Here is a 6,323-nt window from a genome sequence, read left to right as displayed (position 1 = left end):
TGTCTGTACATTCAATTACTTTTCTTGTTTATCAGCCATTTCAATCGGAGGGAGTGATGGCAGTATATGTGGGAGTAAAAACACGGTGTTCAGAAAAGATTGTGCTACCTGTCGATGCAGATAGAACCACGTTTGTACTTTCCCACGAACCAGCCCCACCATACATAACCCACACTCATGCAGATTGTACCCCTACCCAGTTGGACAGAGAACCAGCTACACCCCTTCTAACCCCAACCCCAGCAGATAGACACCCAGTTCCCGTTGACACAACACCGTCTCCACCACAGAGCACCCAAACACGAGCAGTTAGCAAGGCAACTGCAGTGCCCAAATCACGAGGACCACCACTCTGAATCCGAAGTCAATGCTTAAAGCAGAAGAAGAATTGTTCTCAGGTCAGGTTCCATAGCTATGGTTCATACTACTTTGCTCTTGCATCACTGTATTTACTGATACCAACTAATTTCAAATTTGAAGGATGCAATTGAAACTCCAATGGCACAACAGGTATGTTTTAAACCTGTTTCTTCAACGTGTTTGGTTGTTTGCTGTTGTAACTTGCTCTATGTTGACTTCAGTTTCAATTGAATAAACAGTTATGTTCTCATGCCATGCACATTACAAGTGTTGTTATTGCTGTGTAGTTTCCCACACTTATATTCTGTCTATGCTGCTTTTTCTTAAATAGATATGATTCGAACTGTATCTATCTTGATTTGGCAACATAAACTAGAATGATATAGACCATACAGTGACCATACTACATAGATATATGTTTGTTTCATGATGTTATCCTGTCCACCTTACTACTGAACTGGTTTACCAAAATGAGTTTCATATACTACATTGTAAACCTGAGATGTGTTTGTTTGTTTCTCTTTTAGAACGTGGATAAAATATTGGAGAAGAGTACCCTGTTATGCAATGGTAAAGGAAGTAATGCAGATAAGGTTCAAGATAGTGAGACATCCCTGTTGGTCTCCAAGAAAGGTGATAAAAACTATATTGAAGACACTGAGACAACCCCAAATTCTTGTCTTGATGTAGTGTTCGAGTTACTGGCTACCACTGCTGGCACCAGCTCTTCGAACTCGTTGCCTGAATCAGTTCGGCTTCTTGAGTCTCAACTTCAAGTTGAAAGACATGGATCATATGTTATGCGACAGGAAGCCGAGGGACTGAGGAAGTCCCTACAGAATTCAGATGCATACTTTCTGGTGCAACAGCAAGCGCTGGAGGACTTAAGCGCCAAACAAGAGAAAGTTAATAAACTTGCTAAGCATGTTGCCAGCATTATGGGTACCCAGGATATTGTTTCTTGAGCTCTTCTGAAGTGGTTTCAGTTCTGGACTTGTTTTGCTGCGGCGTTTATATGCTGTTGTGTTCCCTATATTTGCACTGGTGGCGAACGTTGATGCTGAGTGGATGTAATATGTGTAATAGCCGTGATAGCCTAGTGTAAGTTGCTTGCTTATTTATTTCCTTGTTGTCTTGTTTATTTGTTTGCTTGTAGTCAGTGCAGTTCTTTTTCTGCGGTTTGCTAGTGGCTGCAATAACCTATTTTTTAAAAATAGGCCACAATAACCATGGGCTAATATTTACTATAGTGAAACTGGGCCTCCTACGGGCCGTAGAAACAGTGGGCCTTCTACGGGCCATATAAACAGTGGGCCTTCTACGGGCCGTAGAAACAATGGGCCTTCTATGTGACGTATCATCAATGGGCCTTATACGGGCCGTATGATCGATTGGCCAAACATGGGCCAAACATACCGCATTCTGGCCGTAAACGGGCTAGAGTTGGAATCGTCCGTTCATGGGCTGACCATAACAGGCCATCGTTAATAGGCCGTATTTGATGACGCTATGAAAACGGCCCAACGTATTAACGGACCACAAACGGGCCGACTATAACCACAGGCTGAATTTGGCCCACAAGTAGAAAATGACAGTAACGGGCCGTAAGTAAAAGAATGCTAGAAAATAGCACAAGAATAAATGGGCTCTGAGAAGGCCAAAAGATAACATGGGCTGGAAACGGCCCAACGGAATAACGGGCCGTTAATGGGTATAAAGTGATACACTGTTCTTTACAGGCCAGTTTCACAACGGGCCGTTAATGGGTGTAAAGTGATACACTGTTCATTATGGTCCAGTTTCACCACGGGCCGTTAATAGGCCAAGAGTTACATAGGGCCTCATATGGGCCGAAGGACGTCATGGGCCATACATGGGCCAGAAGTGAAAACGGGCTGGAATCATATTGGATGGCCCAGATGACGCTACTGGGCCTAATTCGAATAGGGCGTGACGGGCCTTGGGTTAGCGGGCTGTAAATGGGCTATATGCAAACAGGCCATTAACAGGCTTTCCATGGGCCGGCCCGCCACCTTTTGACCAAGTCAAACGGGCCGGCCTTTTCACGGGAATGGGCCTCTGTTGGGCCGTGTCACGTGTCGACGTATCATAGGCGCCTTCTGTCCAATGAGTGGATGACATCTGTCCCAGCGATGAGCCGAGACGTGTTTCCTCCAGCCAATGATGATTTTACATGTGGAAAATCCCCATTGGTCGGGGCTGTTAACGGGTTATCGGATCCAAAACCTGACCCGATAGCTTAACGGTGTTCCGTTACGGTGGATGCCACGTGTCGGTCACCCTTGACGAAAGAACTTCTGTGACGCGCGATTTATCATCATGGAAGTGGAAACTTCCGTGATGATAATTTTGGTAATGTCATGGAACACTTCTACGACAGCACAAGTATGACTATCTTGATTCTGTCATAAAATCGTCATGGATGTACATGCATGACAGAAAATGCGACCTACTGTGACAAACACGTATCATCATGGAAGTGTATTTTTTTGTAGTGTTGCAGAGGCCTCAGAAGTGGCAGCAGCAACAACATAGTCTTCATTGAATTTCCTCACTCCTTCCCTAGCTACTCTGGCAAGCTTGGCCTGGAGCTTGGCCCATTCATCAGGATAATCCTCACCATGCTTGAGGCTGTTGGGATCAACTACTTGGCCAGGTGCCAATGAAGGTCTTGGGCATGGAGGATTAAGAGCGAATTTCTTCATATACTTGGGAGTAACATATCTGTATTCCCTCCATTCCCGTGCCCATCTCCTCTCTATCCTTTGGATGTGCACTTTGCGCTAATTTTTGTCCTTCTTGCCAAATTTGTCCTCATTTGGAGTGCAATAATCCTTGTATATATCCTCAGGGATTTCAAACGTAGTGTTGACTTCTAGCTTCTTTCCTCCCTTCTGAGGTTTCTTGCCATCTGCCATTTTCTTCAGCTGAGGGTTTTGAACGTTTGAGTTCTCTGAAGAGGTATGCAACTTTTATTCGAGGAACGCTTCAAATGAGTTAAGTTGATGAGAACCTAATGATTCAGCAGTGGACATGTGTACATGTGAACAGAGTATAGGTGCGAAGAATTTGGAGAGGTCATATGCGTTCTCAGAAGTTTTTGCAAAAAGAACAAGTTTGAGGAAATTGACCAGACGAGTCTTGAAGAATTTCACTAAGCCTTCTTTGACTTAGGTTCCAGAGTTGTATAGATTTGAAAATCCACACAATTGAGGAATCTTGAAAAAAATGCTTAGAGAAACAGATTAAGAACAGATGATATGTGAGGTGTTTAGTTGTCTGAAGAGTTGAGGAATAAACACCTTTTGAAGATTTGAAGAAAATATCAAAATCAACAAGAGAAGTAAAAGTAACTTTTAATTACCCTTGACGAAGAACATGATGAACTAGGAAGTGTAGATTTGAAACTCGTCGGTTCAGATCTTGCACGCCCTAACTTGGCTGAGGAAGACAGCTATGGAGGCGGCGGAGTGAAGAAATCCGCGTCCGGCGTGAGTACGGCGGCGACGAGGTGGAGGCAGTGAAGTTCTTCCTCACCGGCGACGATGGAAGTAGCGGCGGCGCTAGGGTTGGGGAGCTCGAGCGAGGGAGTGAGGTCGAGCGGAGTAAAAGTGAAGTGAGGAAGGGAGAGGGGTATTTATAGCCGAAGTGAAAAACCGCTCGCCCGAGGAAATAGAACGAACGTGCCCCTGAACTTTCTCATTCGCTTGACATGTGTCACCCACGTATAGAGAGGTGGCGATCGTGCGAGATCGTGGGTGAATAGATAAACATCGCATAGAATGCGGAACGGTTTGAGCGGCAAAGCCAAAAATTTAGATAAGATAGATTTTAAAGTTCCGTTCGCAATTTCTTAAGCTGACAAGGACACAGTGAAGATTTTGAACGAGATTCAAATAGAACGCACATGAAGAATTTGTGAATAGACTGGATTGAGTTTAGCATAGAGGGAGAAAGGGTCCGATCACATTCACTTAGCAGAACAAGCAACTTGAAAAAATAGCAATAAGTGAATGTTGTAGAGGACATAAACTCATATCTATACCTACTAATAAAGCAAGGTGTGTTTCATCAATTTTTTCATCCGTTCATCGCCGAAAAGAATTTTTTCTATCCAAGGTGGTACTAAATTCTTAAACATTTTTCTGCTAGAAAAAAGTATTTTCTTAAGTGGGCCGCGCGCTGTGGAACAATGAAGCCAGCCCACTTATTTTTCTACCCACGTGGCTAGGAAAGTTCTATTTTCCACACAGGGCGACAAATAGTCTAAGTTTCACACAAGACAACCAATAATGCACTGGCCTATTTTCTTTTTGCTGTGTTTTATTTCTATTTTTATTCTTCTTTTCCTATCTTTTTTTCACTTCCAATTTTACTTTTCTTTTAGAATTTATTTCATAAGTTAAAATTCTCAAAAAAGTTCAAAATTAGAAAAAAAAACGAATTTTACACAATGTTCAGAATTCAAATTTTTTTATTTCTATTTTTAAAAATATTCAGAACTTGCAAAAATTTCCCTTTTTTTAAACATTATCGTTTTTCAAAATTGTTCAAGATATAGAATTTTTTTCATCCGTTCACCGCCGAAAAGAATTTTCCTATCCAAGGTGGTACTAAATTATTAACCATTTGTCTGCTAGAAAAAAGAATTTTTTTTAAGTGGACCGCTCGCTATGGAACAGCGAAGCCAGCCCACTTATTTTTCTACCCACGCGTCTGGGAAAGTTCTATTTTTCGCATAGAGCGACAAATAGTCTTAGTTTCACACAGGACAACAAATAATGCGCTGGCCTATTTTTCTTTTTGTTGTGTTTTATTTCTATTTTTTATGCTTCTTTCCCTATCTCTTTTCTCACTTTCAATTTTACTTTTCTTTTAGAATTTATTTCGTAAATAAAAATTCTCAAACAAGTTCAAAATTAGAAAAAACGAATTTTAGACAATGTTCACAATTCAAAAAATTTATTTCTATTTTGAAAAATATTCAGAACTTGCAAAAGTTTCTCTTTTTCTTAAAACATTATTTTTTCAAAAAAATTCAAGATTTCTAAAAAGAAAATGGCACTTCAATAAATGCTTCAAATTCAAAAAATATTCTTATTTTAGTGAAATGTTCAAAATAACAAATAATATTCATGTATAAAAGATACACATTTTCTAAAAATCTTTTGAATTTTCAACACATGTTCTCATTTTAAAAAAATGTTCACAAATTCAAATAATGTTCATGTTTTTATAAAAAAAGTTGGTGTTTTCAGAAATTTTTTGTTAATTTTAAAAGATGTACATTCATATTTTGTTCGCACTTTTTTGATAGCGTACATATTTTTTTTAAATTGTTCATGTTTTCTAGAATATTCAGAAACTTCATACCTTGAAAGGATTGAAAGGAATAGTAGATTGAATAACTCATGGGGCTTCTCTTGCGTATGATGACGTAACAAAACTCTTAAATGCCCTCAATCAATGAATGAAAAAATGGCGGATTGATTCATTTACACGCGGCAAAACCTAGAAAGCTAAATGTTTCCTTTCTCGTGTGCACACAGGGTTTTTGCTTGCACATATAATTCTTACTGACTTTAAATGCATACCATTTTATCTCCCGTTGCACCGCATGGGCATATGTGCTTGTGTATATACATACATACATATATATATACATACATATATATATATAGCCAATGAAGAAAAACGATGGAAAAGGTGAAGACAATGCAAGTTGAAAAACAACTGAGGAAATTCAAAGAACTGAGGAAAAGCTCAATTGAAGATTTTCAACATTTTGTGGTGGCGTGACCCACCGTATAAGAATGATGATTTCAGACACCGCGTACAATTGTCGTAGGATTCTGAGAATCAAATTCTTCGTTAATTTCTTCACACTTAGAGTGTTATTCTTCATTGATTGAAGAAAAATGTTTCTTCATGTGTTGCACATC

This window comes from Triticum urartu, chromosome 3A (genome assembly GCF_056163025.1).
Source record: "Triticum urartu cultivar PI428250 chromosome 3A, HENAU_Tu73, whole genome shotgun sequence".
Taxonomy (NCBI): domain Eukaryota; kingdom Viridiplantae; phylum Streptophyta; class Magnoliopsida; order Poales; family Poaceae; genus Triticum; species Triticum urartu.
This window is presented reverse-complemented; position numbering follows the sequence as displayed.